Consider the following 26,979-nt stretch of genomic DNA (forward strand, 5'->3'; position numbering starts at 1 on the left):
GCAATTAATAACAGTATATGCTGTGTGCCTGGGAGACCCAGGCCTGATGGAAAATGAAATTAGATTACACTAACAAACTAATGTAAATTAGTTTTTTTCTAAATTTACAATAATTTTCCGTTACACCACCAGATATGAGTGGTGGCACTGAGGAATTAATCACAGTATATGCTTGCTGGGTGCCTGGCACACAGGCCTGATGGAAAATGAAATTAGATTAAACTTGCAATTAGCAAACTAATGTAAATGTTTTGTTTTTTAAAATTAAAATAATGTTACACCACCAGATATGAGTGGTGGGGGGGGGCACAGAGCAATTAATAACAGTATATTCTGTGTGCCTGAGAGACCCAGGCCTGATGGAAAATGAAATTAGATTACACTAATTTAAATTTGTTTTTTTTTTAATTTACAATAATGTTACACCACCAGATATGAGTGGTGGCACAGAGGAATTAATCACAAAATTAGATTAAACTTGCAATTAGCAAACTAATGTAAAAGTTGTTTTTTTTTTTTTATTTAAAATAATATTACACCAGATATGAGTGGTGGCAGTGAGCAAGTTGGCACAATATATGCTGTGAGGCTCACACACAGGCTGGTGGCAGGCAGGCAAATGCCAAAAAAAAACAAACGACTGGAGTTCTAGCCCTATGCAAAAAAAAAAAAAAAAAAAAGACTGGAAAAAAGAAAAGAAAAAAAAAAAGAAAAAAAAAAGGACTGATGTAGCCCTAAAAATGGCTTTTTGGGGTGCTGTCCTTACAGCAGAGATCAGATGAGTCCTTCAGGACTGTAGTGGAGACTGAATACACTAGCCTAGCTATCAATTTCCCATTAAAATCTGGAGCTGCAACACTAAACCTCTTCTCTATTCAAAAGCTGCATCACAATGATTCTAAAATGGCTGCTGCCCGTGACCTGGGAGGGTCTGGAAGGGAGTGCCTGCTGCTGATTGGCTGTAATGTGTCTGCAGACTGTGAGATACAGGGTCAAAGTTTCCTCAATGATGACGAATAGGGGGCGGATCGAACATCGCATATGTTCGCCTGCGGCGGCAAATGCGAACAAGCTATGTTCGCCGGGAACTGTTCTCCGGCGAACAGTTCGGGACATCACTATCTATGAGTAAGGCTCAATAGGAGCTGAAACGCGTAAGACTGATGCCCACCTGCAGCTCTTATTGACCCTATGCTTGATTCCATATTTGATTTTAACACTATCACAAAATTTTGAATAAATTAAGTTGCTTTGAGTTGTTTTCCCCGATTCCTCTTATCATATATATATATATATATATATATATATATATTATATATATATATATATATATATATATATATATATAATTATATATATATATATATATATACATCATTAGACATGTATATATATATATATATATATATATATATATATATATATATATATATATATTTCAAAGTTAAATCCTTTTGCCTGCTTTTTTTTTCTAACACAGAGATCTCATATCTTTGAGCCCTTATAACTTTTTAATGCAATATTTTTAAAAAAAATAGTTTTATTAGACAGTGTTATTATGAGTGTAACTGTACTTTGTAATGTATTTTTTATGTGTTTTGTGACACTTTTTATTTTTGGAAAACAGTTAACCACAGCTAGCGCAATCATAATTTCGCTCAAACTTGTAACATGAGCACAATTAAAACAGAGCGCAAACAATTGTGAAAACCCTCATGAAATAATTTGCACTTCACCTTTAATCTAGTGCAAAGTTTTTGGCTACATTTGTTATCTTTTTGCCTTGTATATTTCTATGGGCATTTCTAATATTGCTGAAATGCTCTCTCAATCTCTTTTTCATAGGACATGTGGACATTCAAACATAATACATTCCACATTTGAAGATTACTGCATATATTATTCCGCTTGTATTACAGTTATATTATTATCTTTATTGGGATGTGTTTTGCCGAATAGATCATTAATGCTGTCTATTTTGATGATATGTGGACAGTAGATGCAGCTTCTGCATGGATATGTTCCACGAAAAGTTGTACATCACATTTTCTTGATGAAATGATTCTTTACCAATCTATCTTTAAGATTAGTTGATCTTCTATAACATATGGACACCTTATCTCCCAGAATTGGTCCTAAATCCGGATCATCTTTTAATGTGCTATGATTCTTGAATAATATTTCTAATCTCTGATATTTGAGAATTGAAAGTGGTTATTAATCATGTTTGTTCATCAGGTGGCTTCTATTTTGCTTGTAATAATTGTGTTTTTGAAGTGTGTAATGCTCTATACTTTTTTTTAGAGGCTTCTCTTACTATATCCTCTGTCCCTGAGTCTTGATTCCAATGTTGAAGCTCAGATCTTAAAAATGTCCACTGATGAGCAGTTGCATCTAACTTGCAAGAATTTACCAACTGGGAGGGATCTCAGTGTACTATAAATCAGTTTTTAACTGACTTATTTCAACTTTATAAATCTTTAAGTCTCCACAAAAATGACTTCAGATTTACTAACATCATATGTGAATTTGATATTAAGTTGATTAGAGTTTAACTTATTCAAGAATAATTTTAATTCCATTTCTGGACCTTCCCAGATGAACAAAATATCGTCAATTTAGCGAAGCCAAAGTGAAATGTGAACACAATATTGAGTATCATTATCTGAAAAGACAAATTTTTGTTCCCACCAACCAAGGAACAAATTGTCCTAAATAAGAGCATACACTCCAAAATTATCAAAATGTGTCCTAGGATTCTGTGCTATCCATGTCAAAAACATATTTAACTGTATGAGTGTTCAATACTTAAATGGATTCTACGTCTGCAGTCACTAACCATGTTTCTTGATTCACATGGAGGCCGTCCAGACGTTGTAAAAATGTTGTTGTATTTCTAACATAAGAGGAAACGCATTCTACAGATTTTCTCAATCTTTTATTTACATATTGACTGACTTTCTCAGTCAGACATCGCATTTCCTGATAGGATGGTCATCCTGGAGGAATTCTAACATTATTGTGAATTTTTAGATTCAAGTATAGTGTGACTGTTTTAGGATTAGTTTAGGTAAGATATTTGTCTTCCCTGTTTATTATATTATCCTGTCTGACTTTCTGAATCAGTTTCTTCTTTAAGTTTAGATATATGGTTGAGGTATAAAATATTACTCTTTTATAACAATTAGAATCTCCAAATTGTTTGTTGACTTCATCTAGGTACATATCATTTACACAGGAATGTCCCTTTAATGGAGTATATTAAAGAGACACTATACACCAATTTTCATATAACTGCTAGTAGTAGACACTACTATAAAGAATATTATGCACAGATACTGATATAAAAATCCAGAATAAAACCATTTAAAAACTTACTTAGAAGCTCCCAGTTTAGTTATGTTGAAAAGGTTTGCTGGAACACCCACTAAAAGTGGTTGTATAGCAAAAACAAAACAGACCCCCCCCACCTTCCTCTGCATATGAAAAGACGATTTACACAAAAATGAGCAAGCTAGAGTAGGTATACATCATCATCATTTAGTCAAGCTTTCAGAACAGAACCATAGGGCTATATATAATCTGAATCAAACCCAGAAGTTGGCATTGGAACAACTTGGGAAGCAGGATGACATTGTCATCAAGCAAGCGGATAAGGGGGGCTCAATAGTGGTGATGGGGAGAGAAAAATATGTTGAAGAAGCTTTGAGACAGTTGACAGACACCCAGGTTTACCAGGAACTCAGCTTTAATCCCACTGAGCGATTTGGGATTGAGCTGAGACATCTTTTGGATGATGGGCTGATGAGGGGAATCATTGACCATGAGACTTTTGAGTATTTGATGGTATCAAAGCCAGTTATACCGATCTTCCATCACCTCCCCAAGGTCCATAAGACCTTGGTGGGGGTGAAGGGCAGACCAATTGTCTCAGGTATAGGGTCACTCTTTGAGAAACTCTCAGGTTGGATTGAGTCCCTTCTACAGCCTGTTGTACATCTTTTACCATCCTATTTAAAGGACACTACACATCTCATTAGGGCTATGGAAAGCATTAAATGGGAGGAGAACTTTACATGGTTAACGGTGGATGTGGTGGGCCTCTATTCAGCCATTCCTCATGAATATGGCATTGAGGCCGTTGGGTATATGCTGAGACATTTAGTAATTATCATGAGGAATTGATTAAATTTGTGATAGAGGCCCTCACATTCCTTTTGACACATAATTACTTCCACTTTGAACGCACTTTTTATCTCCAGAGACGTGGGACAGCGATGGGGGCAAAATTTGCCCCATCATACGCCAACCTTTTTATGGGTTGGTGGGAGCTGTCCCACGTCTTTGGGGTTAATAACCCATTTAGAGATAAGATCAGATCATATAAACGCTTTATAGATGATCTCCTTTTCATCTGGGTAGGCGAGGCTGTTGAAGTGCAGGATTTTTTGACCTATCTTAATTCCAATAGAGTGGGTTTGGAATTCACTGCCCAAGTAGGGACAAATACGATACCTTATTTGGATGTAGAACTTAGGGGGAATATCGCCAGTGGTGAAGTTTCTACTTCCCTATATCGTAAACCGATCACATCTAACTCCTTACTCCATGCTAGGAGTAACCATCCCCGTCACACGGGGTTTGGGGTGGCCAAGGGACAGTTCATGAGAATAAGGCGGAATTGTTCCTTGGAGGAGGATTTTGTGAAAGAAAGTGAAACACTCAAGAGTCTTCTGGCTGAGAGAGGCTATTCACAGAAAACCATTAATAGAGCTCATCTGGAAGTAACTAGAATGGATAGGGGTGAGATATTGAGGGGTAATACCAGACAAAGGAGGAGTTATGACTCAAGTAGACCTACCCTGGTTACTACCTATAGCCCACAATTTAAGGAAATTACTGACATAGTAAGTAAACATCTGCCTATTTTAACAGCGGAGGATAGTTTGAAGGACTATGTGTCCAAGGGCTGTAACTTTGTATCTAAAAGAGCATGCACAATTGGCAACCTGGTGGCACCAAGTGTACCAAGGGAGAAAGATAGGGCCAAAAGTAGTTGGCTCAGTGTGAAAGGGCACTTTAAATGCCATTTCACAAAATGCATAGCTTGCCAACATAGCAGGGTTACATCCACCTTTCAGTCTGCAACAACAAATCGGGTGTTCAATTTGGCTAATTGCACAAATTGTAGAACCTCCTTTGTGGTATATTTGGTAGATTGCACTCAATGCAATGGGCAGTACATAGGATGTACCACTAGGGAGGCTCGCTCCAGAATCAGAGAGCATCTAAATGACATTTCCCACAATAAAGACAGCTCGGGCCTCTCACAACACTTCATTTCTGTACATGGGGGTGATGTAACTACACTCTCATGGCAGGTAATAGAAACTGTACATAACCCCCCAAGAGGGGGCGATAGGGCAGCAAGGTTGATGCTGCGTGAAGCTTTTTGGATCTTCAAAATGAAGTCAAGAAGACCAAATGGCTACAATATAGAGGGGGATGTGATAAATTTTTGGAGGAAGTAGAAGTTCAGTGATTTTAATTAACCTCCTAAAGTTCCCTACTTTAACTAGTTTTGTAGAATTTAGTCACTACTAACATGTATGCACTGGTTGAGGGAAGGATAACCTAAAATCTAGTAACTTCAAATAGATGAATGTGATAGGACTGACACTAGTGTAGTTAACTGGAAATTGTTGCCATAAAACCAATTAAGGTACTGGATATTAGTGCGATTATATACTTATAAATCATTAAAAATGTTAATAGTGTATACATGTATTATAAAGTGTACATGTTTACATGTTTCATTTTTTTAAACTTAAAAGGAGTGTATTTGCAATGTTAATTTCCAAAATATAGCAGCTGTTAATTAAACTGGAAGGGGTTAACTTTATCTTTCTGAAGAACCAATAGGGATAGCTGTTCAGGCTTAAGAGGCAGGAAGTAGGGGTAGCTGGTCATGTTCATGATTAAGGAATTGACCGAAACATGTAGGACAGACTGGTTCCTGAAAATGTGCTGTCTATTCTTTTGCTTTTAAAACCCTGTTGCCTTTTATGGATACTTTGCACTGTATGGAGATAATGAAGAATTAAAAGTTTATGCTTTTAAGGATCGCAGTGTATCTTTTTCTGTTTTGTTAGGTATACATCAGTATACTTTAAACCTTTGGGGCTTACTTAAGATCCTGAAAATCAGCACAATGTTATTTAAAAATAAGAAAAACTATACATTTAAAAAAAAATAGATCATCTATAAAACTTTTATGCAAAGAAAAATCTAGTGTATAATGTCCCTTTAAAGGAATACTAAACCCAATTTTATTCTTTCATAATTCAGATAGAGCATGCAATTTTAATCAAATTTCAAATTTACTCCTATTATAATTTTTTATTCGTTCTCTTGCTATCTTCATTTAAAAAGCAGGAATGTACCGGTAATGTTTAGGAGCCAGCCCATTTTAGGTTCAGCACCCTCGATAGCGCTTGCTTATTGGTGGCTACATTTAGCCACCAATAATCAAGCGTAACCCATGTATTGAACCAAAAATGAGCCTGCTCCTAAGCTTAAATTCCTGCTTTTTAAATAAAGATAGCAAGAGAATCAAGAAAAATTGATAATAGGAGTAAATTAGAAAGTTGCTTAAAATTGCATGCTCTATCTAAATAATTAAAGAAAAAATTTGGGTTTAGTATCCCTTTAATGACATCCAGACAATTTTCACAGTTATATAAAAACATATTTGTCATCTGGTTAATACATGTCCACTGCTATTTTAGTATTGATTTTCTTCCAGTTGTACTAATCAATTAATTGCAAATAGAGCTTTTCAGTTTTCCTAGATCATAAAACTTGTGATCTGAAAAAACGTTAATGTACTTCAATATACCGAAAAGGATATTTTAATCGGTGCTTAAAAAAAGCTTACTACAATAAATTTATAAGGACTGTCTCTTAAAGGGACATTAAACACTAAATAAATGCTAGATAAAATGATGCATTCAAAGAAAGGAGTAGCAGTAAAATAACATGTAGATGTATTTTATTAAAGTTATATAAGCTGTTTAAATATTGACAAAATAAGGGTAAAGTTTTAGGGCTAGAATACAAGTGGAGCACTAAATTATCGTGCACCTGCAATTAACCAGCCATTACAAGTGACTGGTTATTGTTACTGAGAGCTTGCAGTAGCAATTAGTGTGATCTCTGGTTAATTTTCTAAAAGTGCCCCAAAAGCCCTCAAAATAAAGGGCATTTAGTTTTATATATACACATATTAACACATATATATATATTTAAAAATGCTGCCCATTGTTGCGCTACTTACTCCCTTCGCTGTGCACGGTTCTTATGCCGTCTCTAGAACCACGCTCTTGTGAGCACAATGCTTCCTAGCAATGTGAACGTGAGCTCAAGTTCACATTGTGATTTACATTATCATGTACTGGTTTTACAAAGTGGAGCTCTAATATCGCTTGCACACAAGCAATAGTTAGCGCTCTATTGTAATCTAGGCCTTATGGGCTGATTTACCAATTTCTGGCGGACATGATACGCTGCAGTCATCATGTCCGCCAGACATCGCTGAATGCCAACAGAATATGTTGTCAGCATTTAACATTGCACAAACAGTTCTGGTGCAATGCCGCCCCCTGCAGATTCGCAGCTAACAGGGGGTGTCAATCAATCCGATCGTATAGGATGGGGCGGATTGATGTCCGCAGCTTCAGAAGCAGCGGACCAGTTTAGGAGCAGCGGTCTTAAGACCACTGCTTCATAACTGCGGTTTCCAGTGAGCCTGAAGGCTCGTGCAGAAACAGGTGCATCAGGGGCCATTTGGCCCTTGATAAATCGGCCCCTTAGCGTCTATAAAACAATGGGAGCTGCAATGTTGTAACTTAGGTTACCTTCTCTGCTGTGGACAATTTGGGACAGTTATAAATGGGTCACTAGAGTGTGCAGCCAATGGACTATAACTGTGTTCTGCACTTTCATTTCTAACAGGAACTGAAAAGCTCACAATTTCAGAATGGAATTACAGGAAAAGGGGACAAAATAAATAATGAAGTATATATTTTTTTATTTATACAGTTTATCATTTTATATTACCATCTTAAAGTGTTTAATGTCCCTTTAAGAAATAACAAGTGGACAGATACATTGTATATGAAGATGTGGTTTATCTGAATCTTTGACATTTACCAAAAATAATGTTAAAAAATTGAAAGATAATTTATACTGACCTTTCCATCAATGACATAATTATGAGAGATTTGTTCTATTTACATCCTGCTGGAATGTAAACATGCTGAGATCACATTACACTTTTTGAGCACACAAATAACATAAACAATTGCAAAATAACATAAGTAACACACTTTAAATTTGCTGATTTAAAGGGCCATCCTATATAATAATTGGCCAAGTATGTTTGTCAGATGCAGTCATGCGCAGTAGAGACTGCACGTGACAAACATACCTGGCCTTGATCAGTGTCAGCTTGGAGCAAGGCCAGTAACAGCTGTGAGAAGCGGCCGCGCTCCCATGTGACAGCGGGCGTGCGCGAGGTACAGCGAGGCCAGTAACAGCTGTGAGAAGCGTCCGCGCGCTACATGGGAGGTGAGTGACAGCGGGCGTGCGCGAGGTACACAGCATACAAGCTGAACAGCTGTGAGGTCTGGGGAGCACGAGGCAAGCTGTCACTCACCTCACCTCCCATGTAGTGCCGCGATGGGGGCGTGGCCGGGCGGGTGTCACCGCGATGGGCATGGCCGTGCGGGTGTCGCCGCAATTGGACGTGACCGTGCGGGTCTCGCCGTGAGGGGGTGTGGCCGGGCGGGGTGCCGCGATGGGGGCGTGGCAAGAGAGGGAGCAAGAGAGGGGGGAGAAGGCCCAAAGAAGGGGGGGGGAGAGGGCCAAAGAAGGGGGGAGAGAGCCAAATATATGGGGGAGAGAGCCAAATAGAGGGGGGAGAGAACAAAAGAGGGGGCAGAGAGAGCCAAATAGAGGGGGGAGAGAACAAAAGAGGGGGGCAGAGAGAGCCAATAGAGGGGGGAGAGAGAACAAAAGATGGGGCAGAGAGAGCCAAAGAGTGGTGAGAGAGAGCCAAAGAGGGGGGAGAGAGCCAAAGAGGGGGGAGAGAACAAAAGAGGGGGGAAGAGAGCCAAAGAGGGGGGAGAGAGAGCCAAACAGGGGGCAGAGAGAGCCAATGAGGGGGCAGAGAGAGCCAAAGAGTGGGGAGAGAGAGCCAAAGAGGGGGGAGAGAACAAAAGAGGGGGCAGAGAGAGCAAAAGAAAGGGGGGAGAGAGCCAAAAAGGGGAGAGAGAGAGCAAAAGAGGGGGAGAGAACAAAAGAGGGGGCAGAGAGAGCCAAAGAGGGGGGAGAGAGCCAAAGAGGGGGGGAGAGAGCCAAAGAGGGGGGGAGAGAAAAAAAGAGGGGGCAGAGAGAGCCAAAGAGGGGGGAGAGAGAGCCAAAGAGGGGGGGAGAGAGAGCCAAAGAGGGGGGAGAGAGACAAAGAGGGGGGAGAGAACAAAAGAGGGGGCAGAGAGAGCCAAAGAGGGGAGAGAGAGAGCAAAAGAGGGTAGAGTGCAAAGGAGAGGGGGGAGAGAAAGCAAAAGAGAGGGGGAGAGAGAGCAATAGAGAGGGGGTGAGAGCAAGGGGTGGGACCACTGTACTGCAAAAAATGGCCCGTGTACACGGGCTTTAGTACTAGTTATAGTATAAATAGACATGCTCTCATTTCTTAAGCACTGCATTTTTAGTGCTACCAAACTTGCAGTTCTATTTGTTTAAAGGGACATGAAACTTTTTTCTTTCGCGATTCAGAAAGAGTTTGCAATTTTAAACAAATGTTCAATTTATTTATATTATCAAATTTGCTTTATTCTACTGGGTGCTAGCTGTACACATCAGGAGAGCGAATTACTAGAGGCATATATGTGCAACCACCAATCAGCTGCTAGCTCCCAGTAGTATGTTGCTGCTTCCAAGCCTACCTAGGTATGCTTTTCAACAAAGTATACCAAGAGAACAAAACACATTAGATAATAGTAGGTAGCTGAAAAGTTATTTAAAATTACATGCTCTATCTGAATCATGGAAGTTAAAATGGACAGTGTACTGTACAATTGGTTGTCCTTTAATGCGTTTCAAGTGACTTGTTATACACATACTGATTTTTTTTTTTTTTTAAATACAGCTATTTCTTAAAAGGATAGAAAGGTCAAAATTGAAATGTACATGGTTCTAGTAAAAGTAATTATTGTTTTTCTGAGACATACGCACATATTCTGTGAGAGCCCATGCACCAGTATTCAAGCTCAGAGACAGCAAAGAGCATAAGGATAAATAACTCACTCAGTGAATCCCTTAGCGTATAAATTGTAATCCACTTTAAAAAGTCAATGCTTTTATAAACCATAGGATACAATTGTCCACTTTTTTTGGATTTGTATCAGAGAAATTTGTTCTCAAGATGCTGTAACAGTCAATAGGGGGGAAAAAGTAATATGTATTTTCCAAGTCAGGCATACCTTTTATTGCCTGTTCCAGCGCTTTTAGACGAAGTCCCAGGTGGTAACCATGGAATTCATGTGCACAGCCCGGCGTCCTCCGCTCCTTCCGCCGCGTCACATTGATAACCGGCTGTGGGTGTGTCACAGGTCTCTCAGTATTGGCTGTATATCCAGTCTCAATGTAAGTATAGTGAAGTGTTGGTAGTAATTACAAGTCATTAGCGGGCTGCAAAAGGGACTGCTGGAGGGAGAAGTAATGTGGCACTCCTTAGCTGACAATAAGAATAAAAAAGGGAAAAACTGCTCTAAATTAGTAAAGTGCTTAATCAATGTCCAAGTTTATTGGTGCAAACCAACAATCAAATAGGTTTCAGACAGAAACACACTCCCCTTCCTCAGACCTCAGTGTGTCCCCGAAACGTCACGCTAAATAAAGTTTTTTGATGAAAATACCAGTGAGTGCCTTCCTCCATTGTGTATATTTACCTGCTGGCACCCTGGCATTAGGATTTTGAAAGTGAGAGTGCTCTCTATCTACGTATATATATATATCAGAAGAGAGAGAACAGCAGTCCTGAGATAGATCAAAAGCTAGAATAACTTCCATGTGTGTTCATTTTTATTTCAACTTAGGGTGAGCTTTCTTTTAGCACACTATGGCCTCTAGTTAACAAAGTCTGTCGGACCCTGATCCGACAGTGCGGATCAGGGTCCGACAGACATAGCTGAATATTAGTATTAGCATTCAGCATTGCACCAGCAGCTCACAAGAGCTGCTGGTGCAACTCCGCCCCCTGCAGACTCGCCAGCAGGGGGGTGTCAATCACTCCCGATCATACTCGATCGGGTTGAATTGCGGCGATGTCTGTCCGCCTGCTCAGAGTTATTAGAAGTAACCACAGAGTTTCTGACTAGAGATATTTGAATTGATTGGTATGCGGGGAGTATCCCTCTGTGTTGTTAGTATCCCAGGGTGACGTGAGAGGGGTGGAGGAGAGTCCATTTTTGACATAGGGGTGCAATGTGGAATGTGAACTGTATTGTGATTTTAAATGAGTACAAGAGGCATTATTTGTGCTATATATACACATGAATTACACTTTGTATTAACTTTTATTAATGTTGCAGCAACTGCTTAATTTTTCACTATGAACTTGTGAATACATATATAATGAACACACATGTATAAATTGAGTTTTGCACACGGTTTCCAGTGATTGGTGTTATTGCTGGGGGTGGGTTTTGTATGCCTTTATAAGTCTGTTTGTTTGGAGTTTTCACTTGTCAGAGGAAGGGACATGTTAAGTCCCGAAACGTCACATCAAACAAATTTTTTTACCACGTTTGAAGTCTGAAGTCCAGTGAGTGCTTGACCTTATACATATCCATTGAATCTTTTGAGAGCACCCTGGCAGTTGAACTGTTGGTGAGAGTGCATATACCTATGAACTTTTATATATATATATATATCAGAAGAGAGAGAACAGCAGTCCTGAGATAGATCAAAAGCTAGAATAACTTCCATGTGTGTTCATTTTTATTTCAACTTAGGGTGAGCTTTCTTTTAGCACACTATGGCCTCTAGTTAACAATGTCTGTCGGACCGGATCCGACAGTGCGGATCAGGTCCGACAGACATAGCTGAATATTAGTATTAGCATTCAGCATTGCACCAGCAGCTCACAAGAGCTGCTGGTGCAACTCCGCCCCCTGCAGACTCGCCAGCAGGGGGGTGTCAATCACCCCCGATCGTAGTCTATCAGGTTGAATTGCGGCGATGTCTGTCCGCCTGCTCAGAGCAGACGGACAGGTTATGGAGCAGCTGTCTTTGTGACCGCTGCTTCATAACTGCTGTTTCTGGCGAGCCTGCAGGCTCTCCAGAAACACGGGGCATCAAGCTCCATTCTGAGCTTGATACATATGCCCCATTGCCTTTTCACAGAGAAAAAAATATCCTGTAGCATATCAGGGTGACCCTTCCCAATGACAGTCCAGCGCCAAAATACCAGGCAATTCCTCTCTGAACAAGAGAAACAACAACCCCAAACCCCAGGGTTTTATAACATTGGGTAAGGGATTTAACAAATGGTAAGGTTGAATGTTTAAACAAATTGGGAAACATGGTTTAAGAGATATTATGGCGAAAGATAAATAAGGACAAGATACATTTCTCTCCATTTGCAGACACTTTTCCATACAGCTCAAGCATATCTTTTTGAACTAAATATCTAATAGCATGTTTGACTACAGTGAAACAAGGCCAAATGCTCCCTCTACATTCCTCAAAGTTGAAAACATCTTGTGTATGTGGTGGTTTAAAGTCTCACTTGGGCACAAAGTCCTTGGGTGGTACTAATATTCATCATGGTTTGTTTGTTTTATTATGATTTTTAAACATCTATCCCAAAACATATTAGTCAATGCTGACATAGAGGGTACTAAATTTGGTTTATGCATTATGATATGTTATCAGTTTTGATGATCTAATCCATCCAGTAAATAAGCTCCTTGCATGGTTTGTTCAATGCTCAAATCACAGGTGCATTTAAACTGACAACATTTTAATTAATGTTGGTAATGTATATTGTGTAACAACTGAATGATGAAGTAAAGAAAATCACCAATTCTAATGACATTTTTTCTCATTTTAGTTTTTACATTTCTCCAGTTTGTTTTTGAGATTTTATCTGCATTTTGTTTTATTATTATTTTTTTCTATAGTTTGTTTTAGATTTTTCATTTTGCAGTTTTGTGTGTGCTAATTTGTTTTTGTGCTTGTATATATATCGTTTTTAAAAAAATAATTTTTGTTAAAAACAGAAACATTTATTTTTTTAAGACAGAAAAGACCTAATGTTTATCACAATGGGTGTGATTATTGTGATGATTACATAAGATAATTTACAAAAGAAGTGGCTGGTTTGGTATCTGTCTGTAAATAGAAAAAATACACAGTTTGTAATGGGTTTTAATTTGTTTATTTGTTGTTTCTTTTTCTATCTTTATGGAGGCAGAGATTAGCTCTTAAAGGGACACTGAACCCAAATTTTTTCTTTAATGGTTCAGATAGAGCGTGCAGTTTTAAGCTACTTTCTAATTTACTCCTATTATCAAATTTTCTTCAATCTCTTGATATCCTTATTTGAAATGCAAGAATGTAAGTTAAGATGAAGGCCCATTTTTGGTGAACAACCTGGGTTTTCCTTGCTGATTGGTGGATACATTAATCCACCAATGAACAAGTGCTTTCCAGGGATTCTGAACCAAACAAATAGCTTAGATGCCTTCTATTTCAAATAAAGATAGCACAAGAACGTAAATTAGAAAGTTGCTTAAAATTACATGCTCTATCTGAATCGTGAAAGAAAAAAATTGGGTTCAGAGCCCCTTTAACTCCATAAAAGAGGGGAGTGTTGCATTTTCAAGCTATATTGTGTTATGTATAAACAAATGCAACAATCTGCAATTGCTGGGATGTCAGGAGATGCAAACGTTATTTAAAGAGACACTAAACTCAAAATTAGTTTTTATAGTTCAGACAGAACATGCATTTTTAAGAGACTTTCAATTTACCTCCATTGTGAGATTTTATAGTCTTTTTATGTGCACACTTTCTGGGGCACTATATAATAAAAATAATAATACATTCTGAAAAATCTACTGCTTTTTGGAAGATCAGAGTAAGCAATATTGCATTTTTATAATACACCTGTTACTTGCAATTATTCTGTATTTAATGGTCATTTAATTTACCTTAAGGTGTTACAGATGTGTAAATCAAGAATGTATAATAATAAGCAAAATAAGTCTAACTGGATAATATATAATATATATAATATAATAAAAATCTGTATGAAATCATAGCATTAATTTAATTTATGGGAATATATTTATATATACAGTATATAACACCTGAGGTCTAATATCTTTAAGCCTTTATAACTTTTGTGTGTAATTTTAAAAACATTTTTTTTTATTAGATAGCGTTATTATAAGGCCGTTTAATGTATTTTTGATGTGTTTTGTGACACTTTTTAGTTTTGCGAAAACAGTTAACTAGAGCTCTGAGGACACAGTTATAATTCTAGCGTAAATCGCGATTTCGCTCAAGCAATCACATTTACTTTTAAAGGGACAGTCAACACCCGATATAACAGGATCCTATATTGTTTAAACACAATAGAAGATCCGCCTGCACCACATCCCTGCTTTATTACTTTTTCAAACGTCAACGTTATTTTTATATTCTGCTCTAAATATGGCCTCCTAACTCCTCCCTTCATGCTTCTTCCCCATCACTATGCTACTACAGGCATGTTCATGTAAGTTTAGATGACGTTCATCATACGTCATTGTGCATGCGCAGTTCTTATTAGTAGTCACAAATCGGACTTTCAGCATCTCATACTGATTTCACTGCAAACTTCACAAATGATCAATTTGCGATTTTTAAGGGACACTCAATCAAATTTAAACTTTTATTATTCAGATAGAGCATGCCATTTTAAACAGCTTTCCAATTTACTTCCATTAACTAAATGTGCACAGTCTTTTTATATTTAAACTTTGTGAGTCACCAGCTCCTACTGATTTTGTGAATGGCTGATGGCTGTCACATGGTACGTGTATGCATTTGTGATTGGCTGATGGCTGTCACATGGTACAGGGGGAGTGGAAAAACACACAACTTTTAAAATTGTCAGAAAAAAATCTACTACTCATTTGAAGTTCAGGCTATTGCATTGTCTTGTTATCTTGCATTTGTTGATTATGCAAATCTACTGTGTTGACTGGTCCTTAAAATTCAGAGGTGATGTGATTTACTAGTATGTAAAGACTATACACAATGTTTATTATTATAACTATAACATTATTTAAAAAACTTACCTCAATTTTTTCATTGTGTATGAAATACACTATGTAAATATATCGTACAAACTTGCATACACAAAAATAAAATGAGCTGGATATGTGAAAAAAAGTATTTAGGAGACTTACAATTATGCATTTCAAATCAAATATTTGTAAATCATTGTAAAAATAAACACCTAGATTTTGAGTTTTGCGTCAGCCATCAAAAGCAGCGTTAAGGGGTCCTAACGCTGCTTTTTACCGCGCACTGGTATTTAGAGTCAGGCAGGAAAGGGTCTAACGCTCACTTCCCTACCGCGACTCCAGGCTACCGCAGACCCCCTTACGCCAATTGCGTATCCTATCTTTTCAATGGGATCTGCCTAACGCCGGTATTTGGAGTCTTGGGAGAAGTGAGCGGTAGACCCTCTACCTACAAGACACCTACCGACAAAAAAAGTCAGTAGTTAAGAGCTTTATGGGCTAACGCATGAATATAAAGCTCTTAACTACTGTGCTACAAAGTACACTAACACCCATAAACTACCTATGTACCCCTAAACCGAGGCCCCCCACATCGCCGCCACTATAATACATTTTTTAACCCCTAATCTGCCGACCAGACACCACCGCCACCTACATTATACCTATGTACCCCTAATCTGCTGCCCCTAACATCGCTGACCCCTATATTATATTTATTAACCCCTAATCTGCCCCCCAACGTCACTGCTACCTAACTACACTTATTAACCCTTAATCTGCTGACCGGACCTCGCCGCCACTGTAATAAATGTATTAACCCCTAAACCGCCGCACTCCCGCCTTGCAAACACTAGAATAAATGTTATTAACCCTTAATCTGCCCTCGCTAACATTGCCGCCACCTACCTACAATTATTAACCCCTAATCTCCCGCCCGCACCATCGCCGCTACTATAATAAAGTTATTAACCCCTAAACCTAACTCTAACCCTAACATCCCCCTAACATAAATATAATTTAAATGAAACAAAATAATATTCCTAAAATTAACTAAATTAATCCTATTTAAAACTAAATACTTACCTATCAAATAAACCCTAATATAACTAATAATTACATTGTAGCTATTTTAGGATTTATATTTATTTTACAGGCAACTTTGTATTTATTTTAACTAGGTACAATAGCTATTAAATAGTTCATAACTATTTAATAGCTACCTAGTTAATATAAGTACAAAATTACCTGTAAAATAAATCCTAAACTAAATTACAAATACACCTAACACTACACTATCATTAAACTAATTAAATAAATGACCTACAATTAGCTAAATTAAAATACAATAAAATAAACTATTCTATAATACAAAAACAAACAAACACTAAATTACAAAAAATAAAAAAGAATTACAAGAAGTTTAAACTAATTATTCCTAATCTAAGCCCCATAATAAAATAAAAAGCCCCCCAAAATAAAAAATTCCCTACCCTATTCTAAACTACCAAAGTAATCAGCTCTATTACCAGCCCTTAAAAGGGCTTTTTGCGGGGCATTTTTTTGGAATTCACAATATATATATATTCACACACACATATATATATACAGTATTTATGTTGAAATTCTTTTTTATTTTGTTTCTTCAGAACTGTTACATATCATTGAGTACACTCCGGAAACAATAGGCACACAGATGATGCACTTTCATTATCAGTTACAGAAACATTTTACATATAATACATTTTGAAACAGGAAATCCAATGAACTTTTCAAACAAATATAACATAAAGAACAAAACAGAAATAAAAAATAAAACAGTTAAACAAAATGTGGTCAGTTTTTTGGGGTCTGAAATATAAATCTATATGTTATCTCATGTATCGTTTTATAGTTTAATACTATCCAGATTCCAGATTAACAGTGTACTCTTACGCTATCTGTGTTTAGTGCCTATCGTTCGGCCCTTGAAGAGCTGTACATAATCCAGTAGAACCAGATTTTATGGAATCACTCTGAGTCTCCCTGAATCCAGGCCACCCTCTCTGACATTTTTAAGATGTCATTTATCTTATCTAATACTCCTTGCCATGCCGGAGGGCCTCTCTTCCAGTGTCTCACTATGCAAACTCTAGTAGCTGTGCACATAATTTTGATGAGTTTGTTAATTGTGGAACCTCCCTATTCAAACGTGCCTGAGATATAGTTAAGATTATATTTTCATCTAATACCTCACCTAGAAGAGTATTGAGCCATGCCCAAGTATCCCCTATGGCCCTTCAGTCCCACCACATGTGCCTATAAGAGCCCGGTTCACCACAGCCCCTATAGCATAATTTAGATCCACCAGGTGAGTAGTGGGATGTTCTCAGAGATGTTAGGTACCACCTGAATGCTGTCTTTAAACAGTTTTCCCTAAGATCTGCGTCAATGAGGCCTCTACATGAATCAAAAAATATTTAGTCCCATTCATTCTGTGGAAGCAGGATTCCCACATCTTCCTCCCATTTCAGTGCTATAGTTGACTTTGTGGTGTGCATTTTGCCCTGAATTGTTATATATAGTTTGGATATAATGCACTTTTCTCTAGTGGGACATAGACATACCTTTTCAAGGGCCGTGAATGGGTGTTTGCCTAGGGCTACCACGTATTTATTTAGGGCCGAGGAGATTTGTAAATACAGGAACCAGTGTAGTTTATGTAGGTGTAGTTTTTCCTGTAGATGAGTAAATGTTATTATTCGTGATTGCTCAATGAAGTCTGCTACTCTGTATAGGCCTTTAATGGTCCACTTTCCCACTAATCTATGTGTTTCCTTTGGGAGTAAACATCTTATTGGTTTAATTCATGATCTCGCTGGGAGCATCTCTGAGGATTTGATAATCAATTTCCAGTGTGTCAGTGTATCTAAAGTCGAGGCGGGTCAGAAAGCACTCTGGTCCAAATCTATCCCCTGAGTTCTCTATCCCTAGCAGGTCTGTCTTGATTCTTGTCCAGATAATGTCTTGTGATTGTTTGTGGAGGAGTGATGCTTGTGCTATTCTAGCTGCATGATAGTATTCTTGTAAGCTTGGTAAACCCACCCCTCCCAACCATCTATGTCTAGTTAAGGTATATGAGGCTATTCTTAACTTACCCTCTCCTCTCAAGAAAGAAATGAGATCTGATTGTAGTTTTTCTAGTTTGGGGGGAGGGATCTTGTTTGGAAGCTCTCTAAAGAGGTACAAGATCCTAGGAAGCACATTCATTTTAATAGCTGAAAGACAGCCATACAATGAAAAAGTACCTTTTTTCCAGGTCTTCAGGTCATGTCTAACAGAGTTGTAGCATGGGACAAAGTTTAATTTATATTGTTTGTCATATGACTCAGAGATGTTAACCCCTAGGTATGTTAGGTAGTCTTTTATCCATTTGATGTCAAAGTTAACCTCTATTAATTTTCTAGTGTGGGGGTGGGGGAGTGCTAGGGATATCGCCTCACATTTATCTACATTTACCTTATATCCTGAAATTTCTGAAAAGTCCTGTAAAAGCTGGTATAGGTTAGTCAGGGAATGTAGTGGATCAGTCAAGGTCAGGAGAATGTCGTCCCCAAAAAGCGAAAGTTTATATTCTGTGTTATTAATTGTTACTCCTTTTATGTCATTAGTGTTCCTAATGTATGCTGCTAAAGGCTCAATACACAAAGCAAACAGGAGTGGTGATAAGGGACAACCCTGCCTGGTTCCGTTTTATTATGTCTATAGTTCTGGATGGGTAACCTGCCACACTAATAGTAGCTTGGGGGTAGAATATATGCCCTTGAGTGCCTCTAGGAATGGACCTCTAAATCCCATTGTGGAAAGAATCTTAAACATATAGTTCCAGTCTATGCGATCGAACACCTTCTCCGCATCCAAAGAAAGGAGCAGAGAAGGCGTTCCCCTTATCCTCAAGTATTCTGTCAAATCCACCGTTCTGTGAATATTGTCTGGGGCTTCCCTTCATTTAATGAAACCCACCTGGTCAGGGTGAATCAGTCGGGGGAGTATTATCTGAAGTCTGTTTGCCAGAACCTTTGTCAGGATTTTGATATCCTGGTTTATCAAGGGCCTGTAGCTCTGACACAGCATAGGATCCTTCCCTGGCTTGGGGATGACTATGATTTTGTCTCTAAGAATATCTATAGGGATTTCAACTCCCTGCATTATGTCATTGCAAAATTTCTGCAAATGTGGTACCAAGGATGTCTTAAACAGTTTATAGTATTCGCTAGATAGACCATCAGGGCCTGGAGCTTTACCTGATTTTAAGTCTTTAATTACCGTGAGGATTTCTTGTGTTGAAATCTCAGCGTTTAAGGCCTCTCTTTCCGCAGGGTCAATGGTATTAAGCTGTGCTTTTTGTAAGAACCGTGTTAAAAGTAATTGTGTTTGGTTGTTATTATCCACTTTTTGTCCGTCATAGAAGGTTTCATAGTAGCTAGCAAAAATGTTAGAGATAACCTGAGGGTTTGATGTTAGAGTGCCACTCTCTGTGTATAGTCTGGGTATAGAATATTGTTTTGTCCTATTTCATAGTTTGTTGGCTAAGTATCTGTCTGGCTTATTAGAATATAAAAAATAGTTAGCTTTCAGTTTTTGAATGGCCCTCATCGTGGAGTCATTTAAAAAAATAAATCAATAATTTTCTCTAAGTTTGGAGGATTCTAAATGTAGTACTAGATTGTGTGCTTTTGTGTTGAACCTCTAGAGTCATAATATCTGCGTGAAGTTGGTCAATGGTCTGATTCGCCACCTTGGTTATCCTAGATTTTTCTTTTATCATTACCCCCTGGATGACAGGTTTATGCGCAGCCCATAAGTTAATAGGGTTAGTTGTCGTGTTCTCATTAAAATGCCAATATTCCTCCATGATCCTCCCTACTTCTGTATGTAATTGTGTATTTTTTAAAATAGATGGGTCAAATGTCCATGATTTTTGTCGTTGGCTGTTGATTATGCCTGTCATTGTTAATTGGACCACCGAGTGATCCGACCAGACACAAGGATAGATATTGGAATTGATAATGTTGGGGATCAAAATCTGATTTATCCAGATATAATCTAATCTCGTGTAAGTGTTATGGGCATGTGAGTAAAATGTATGGTCTGTTGTTGTGCCATATAGTGTCTCCCATGTATCAAGCAGAAAGTGATTCTCTTATCGATTTTAATATGGAATTCTGCCTATTTTGTTTGTGAGTGGATTTAGTTTCGCCTCTAACGGCTTGGGCAGTGATATTGATGTTAAAATCTCCTGCAAGTATGATCCTGGAGTGGGACCACTGTGTCAACTGATGAGAAATATGCTGGAAGAAGTAGTGTTGGCCTTCATTTGGGGCGTATATGTTACATAAGGTGACTTTTGTGTCCTGTATGCGGCCCCTGACAATAAGAAATCTCCCTTCAGGGTCTCTTATAATATCTTCTGTTTCAAATTGCAGGGAGGAGTGTATGAGAATAGAGACCCCCTCTTTTTCTGGTCTGTGGTGGAGTGGAAGTGGGGGGAAAATTGTCTATGCCAGTATCTTGGGATCAGGTTGTGTGTAAAATGTGTCTCCTGAAAGTACACAATACTTGCTTATAATTTAATGTATTGATTGAGCGCTATCTTTTGTTTAGTAACTGTATTAAGGCCTCTCACATTGTGTGAGAGTATGACTAGATCACGTGACATGAGATCCAAAGGCAGTGCAACATGCCACCCCACCAGGTGAAGCAAGGAGTAGAAGAAGTTGTGCCCTTTTGGACCTATAATCTGTCTGGAAATCTTTGATAGACCACATGACCACATTAATAATAATAAAAAAGTGTTGAACAACCTAAAAATAAAACAGTGAGAATGTAAGTTCAAAACCTGAACTGTAAACATGTGTCTGAAAGAAATATAATCATAATTAGTTGTGCAGTATAAGAGCTTAAAACATATAACATGTGAACAAAGGGTAATCAGTGCAAAATGTAGTTATTTGCCAACTTTTTTTTATAACAAAAATGGCACCTCAACCCTGGAGGCCAAAAACCCTCTTAAGCGTCCAAGGTATCCCCTGCATATTGTGAGTCATTTGTGAACAAGTATGCTCAGTGTCTTGAGAAGTCATTAAGATCCCTAATTCTGGGGAGCTACCTTATCTCACAAGGCCAAGGGAGAAAGTGTCTCAATTCAATGTCTCTGTGGTAGATGAGAGCATTTCACCTGGAGGCAAAGCTGTAAGGAGAAAGAAAATTAGTCATACTCATCTGATCAGCTAGCTGCTTGTCAGTTGGGTTGTGATACGTCGTCTTCTTTTTCATGCAGACTTGGAATTCATTTCAGCCTTTTCTTTTGTACTGTAGTCCATTTGGCCCTTTTGTGGGTGTTGTCCCATTGTATGTTGATGTCCTCCTCAAATAATTGGTTGAGAAGTGGAAGGTCTGGGGGTTCCAAGTTTAAGTAGGAACAGATCTCGGGAATGTCTTGTTGATTCCTGGTTGACATTGCCTTTCCTTCATGTTGTATGTGTAAAGTGAATGGGAATCCCCATCTGTAAGATATTAGATTTTTCCGGAGTAACAGGGTTAGGGGCCACATAGAATTCCGTCTCTGCAGAGTTCGCACACACAAGTCCTGATAGAACTGAATTACTGTTCCTTGAAACTTAAAAGTTGGATTCTTTTTTGCTGCTTGCATGACCTCTTCTTTATCTGGAAAATGTAATAGCTTAACTATGACATCCCTTGGCGGGTGATCTCCCTTGGGTTTTGCTTTAAGAGCGTGATATGCTCGCTCAATTTGAAATTTGCCTTCATCAGTATGTCCTGTGTAATCGCTTGGAACAATTGTTTTAGTCAATTCTGCAGATCCAGTGGTGTTATGGATTCTGGTACTCCTTTGAGTCTAATATTGCACCTTCTTGTGCGGTTCTCCAAGTCCTCCATTTTATCGTGAAGATCTTCCAATTCTTGTTTGTGAACTTGAACTTGTTGTGATACTTTATCTATAGCTTCCTCTTTAAGGTTGTCATTGTCTTCCAGCATGGCGACTCTTATGCCCAATTCATGCATATCTTGCTTTAGTTCTGTCAAGCTGTTGGTAACTGTGGATTGTGTGGTCCACATTTTTTCAAAGTTCATGTTAATATCTTGTTTGGACACCAAATCTTTTATATCTGCTTTTGTGACTGGTGTTAAGTCCTCTGCAATGGTTTCCTCAGGTGAAGTTTGCCCAGAATTCCCCTCAATGTCTGATTCTTGGGGTTCTAGCATTTTATCACCTCTGGAAGGCTTGTCAAACAAGCTGTTTGCTGCAGTTTTACCCACAGAGGCATTTTTTTTAATTTGCCTAGAAGACATCTTGGGGAGTCGGCCCTGTTATTTATACAGATAGTTGCAGGAGCGCAGCGGAGGTGAAAATCTGAAACAAAGGGCTAGGTATGAGCTTTAGTGCGCAGCCTAATGTGATATCTCAGAGGTCTCTTGATTCACATTTATATTTGGAAATCAGGGTGAGTATGTTCCTTAACAGCATACATCTGGTTAAAGTATAAGCTCACACAGGTTTCTCAAAGCTTCTTTCATAGTAGTGACATCACTCATCTACCTTCCTATGTGTCTTCCGCAACTTAAAACTATTCTTAACAATCCTTCACTGCATCTAAACTCATAAGTCAGGCATAGTATATGTGTCCTGAAGCATTATGCACTCTCTATAAAGTGCCCCTTTTATTTGACAAGGTGGCTGTACATCTCTTATCCTGTGTCTTTTGTGACTTTAAACTTGTTGCATTATTTGTGCAGCGTGATAGGGTATTAATGAGGAACGAGCATCTGCTTATGTCTTTCTGGCCCAAATTACATCATGCTACAGCATCCGGTTTTAGGGTGCAGACGGCGTGGTGAGGCGAGTATCTCTGCTAGGGTCAATGGGGCATCTTGCATGTATCTTACTCCTGTCTGTGAACCATGATTGAGCTGATCTGTGGCTCGATGTGAGTTTCGTCCGCCACATGGATTAACAAGATTGTGCCATCACTCTAATGGCGAGAAAGCTCACAGCTGTGTCCTCCATTCTCCTGGCTCTTAACTCGTTCTGGGCGGCTGTCTATGATATCGGTCATATCTCAGAACCATCTCTAGGCAAAAAAGTGCTGTTTCTGACCGATCACGCGGGGCTAATTATCCCTTTGTTGGGTTTACTGAACGGAGCTCATTTACTATGCTGCCATCTCCTGTTAGGCACCGCCCCCCCCACATATATATATTTAAAGGCACAGTCAACATCATTATTTTTTTTGTTTTAAAAGATAGATAATCCATTAATTACCCATTCCCCGGTTTTGCATAACCAACACAGTTATAATAATACACGTTTTACCTCTGTAATTACCTTGTATAAAAGCCTCTGCAGACTTCCCCCTTATTTAAGTTCTTTTTATAGACTTGCATTTTAGTCAATCATTGCTCAATCCTGTTTAAATTCATGTGCATTATCTCAATGTTATCTATATGAGGCTATCTATATAAGGCTGCCTTCAAGGTCTAAAAATTTAGCATATGAACCTCCAAGGTTTATTTTTCAACTAAGAATACCAAGATAAGAAATAAAAAATGTTGATCAAAGTAAATTTTAAAGTTGTTTAAAATTATATGCCCTATTTGAATCTTTTTTTTTTTTTTTTTTTTTTTAATACACTGGCCCTTAAAATATATCTATTTATATATGTAAGATTGCAGAAATCGTTTTCTACAAACATATGTTCACAAATAAATTGAGACATATATACCCATAAATTCACTATATATATATATATATATATATATATATATATATATATATATATATATATATATATATATATATATATATATATATATATATATATATATATATATATATATATATATATATATATATATATATGCAGGGAGTGCAGAATTATTTGGCAAGTTGTATTTTTGAGGATTAATTTTATTATTGAACAACAACCATGTTCTCAATGAACCCAAAAAACTCATTAATATCAAAGCTGAATAGTTTTGGAAGTAGTTTTTAGTTTGTTTTTAGTTATAGCTATTTTAGGGGGATATCTGTGTGTGCAGGTGACTATTACTGTGCATAATTATTAGGCAACTTAACAAAAAACAAATATATACCCATTTCAATTATTTATTTTTACCAGTGAAACCAATATAACATCTCAACATTCACAAATATACATTTCTGACATTCAAAAACAAAACAAAAACAAATCAGTGACCAATATAGCCACCTTTCTTTGCAAGGACACTCAAAAGCCTGCCATCCATGGATTCTGTCAGTGTTTTGATCTGTTCACCATCAACATTGCGTGCAGCAGCAACCACAGCCTCCCAGACACTGTTCAGAGAGGTGTACTGTTTTCCCTCCTTGTAAATCTCACATTTGATGATGGACCACAGGTTCTCAATGGGGTTCAGATCAGGTGAACAAGGAGGCCATGTCATTAAATTTTCTTCTTTTATACCCTTTCTTGCCAGCCACGCTGTGGAGTACTTGGACGCGTGTGATGGAGCATTGTCCTGCATGAAAATCATGTTTTTCTTGAAGGATGCAGACTTCTTCCTGTACCACTGCTTGAAGAAGCTGTCTTCCAGAAACTGGCAGTAGGACTGGGAGTTGAGCTTGACTCCATCCTCAACCCAAAAAGGCCCCACAAGCTCATCTTTGATGATACCAGCCCAAACCAGTACTCCACCTCCACCTTGCTGGCATTTGAGTCGGACTGGAGCTCTCTGCCCTTTACCAATCCAGCCATGGGCCCATCCATCTGGCCCATTAAGACTCACTCTCATTTCATCAGTCCATAAAACCTTAGAAAAATCAGTCTTGAGATATTTCTTGGCCCAGTCTTGACGTTTCAGCTTGTGTGTCTTGTTCAGTGGTGGTCGTCTTTCAACCTTTCTTACCTTGGCCATGTCTCTGAGTATTGCACACCTTGTGATTTTGGACACTCCAGTGATGTTGCAGCTCTGAAATATGGCCAAACTGGTGGCAAGTGGCATCTTGGCAGCTGCACGCTTGACTTTTCTCAGTTCATGGGCAGTTATTTTGCGCCTTGGTTTTTCCACATGCTTCCTCCGACCCTGTTGACTATTTTGAATGAAACGCTTGATTGTTCGATGATCACGCTTCAGAAGCTTTGCAATTTTAAGAGTGCTGCATCCCTCTGCAAGATATCTCACTATTTTTGACTTTTCTGAGCCTGTCAAGTCCTTCTTTTGACCCATTTTGCCAAAGGAAAGGAAGTTGCCTAATAATTATGCACACCTGATATAGGGTGTTGATGTCATTAGACCACACCCCTTCTCATTACAGAGATGCACATCACCTAATATGCTTAATTGGTAGTAGGCTTTCGAGCCTATACAGCTTGGAGTAAGACAACATGCATAAAGAGGATGATGTGGTCAAAATAATCATTTGCCTAATAATTCTGCACTCCCTGTATATATATAAAAATTATATTGATTGATCCATAAATATTAATAAATATAGATTTTATTACACCATTAATTTATTTAAACTTCTTCTGTTACAGCTTTTTTATATTTTTAAGATTTAATGTTAACATTTTTCTAAATTATTATGATAATTTAATACACACAGACACCGAAAGACACTCACACACACACATATTTACACTCTCTCCAACACACATACAGTACATACACATTCTCACATACACATATACACTTGCACATAGAGACACTATCACCAAGACACAGACACACTCACATACATAAACATATTGAAATTCACACACACATATACCCATGCACATAAAGACACTATCAAACACACGAACAACAAAAATATCATAAATACTCTCTAACACATAAAAAACCCCATAAACATATATACACAATCCCAAAGAAATATACGGATACATCTTCTCCAAGCGGCATCTTCAATCTTCTTCCATCCGGTGCGGAGCGGGTCCATCTTGAAGCAGGCGACGCGGATCAATCCTCTTCTTCCGTCATTCGTCGGGAGTCAACGGAAGAAGAGGATTGATCCGCGTCGCCTGCTTCAAGATGGACCCGCTCCGCACCGGATGGAAGAAGATTGAAGATGCCGCTTGGAGAAGATGTTTGCCGGTCCGGATGTCCTCTTCTTGCCGGATAGGAGGAAGACTTTGGAGCCTCTTCTGGACCTCTTCAGCACCGGATGATGGATCGCCAACCCCCGCTTGGGTTGGATGAAGATGTTGGAGCCAGGACGGATCGGTGAACCTGGTATGGTGAAGACAATGTAGGAAGATCTTCAGGGGCTTAGTGTTAGGTTTATTTAAGGGGGGTTTGGGTTAGATTAGGGGTATGTGGGTGGTGGGTTGTAATGTTGGGGGGGGGGTATGGTATGTTTTTTTTTACAGGCAAAAGAGCTGAAATCCTTGGGGCATGCCCCGCAAAGGGCCCTGTTCAGGGCTGGTAAGGTAAAAGAGCTTGTAACTTTTTTAATTTAGAATAGGGTAGGGAATTTTTTATTTTGGGGGGCTTTGTTATTTTATTAGGGGGCTTAGAGTAGGTGTAATTAGTTTAAAATTGTTGTAATATTTTTCTTATGTTTGTAAATATTTTATTATTT

This window comes from Bombina bombina, chromosome 4, assembly GCF_027579735.1.
Source record: "Bombina bombina isolate aBomBom1 chromosome 4, aBomBom1.pri, whole genome shotgun sequence".
NCBI classification, from domain to species: domain Eukaryota; kingdom Metazoa; phylum Chordata; class Amphibia; order Anura; family Bombinatoridae; genus Bombina; species Bombina bombina.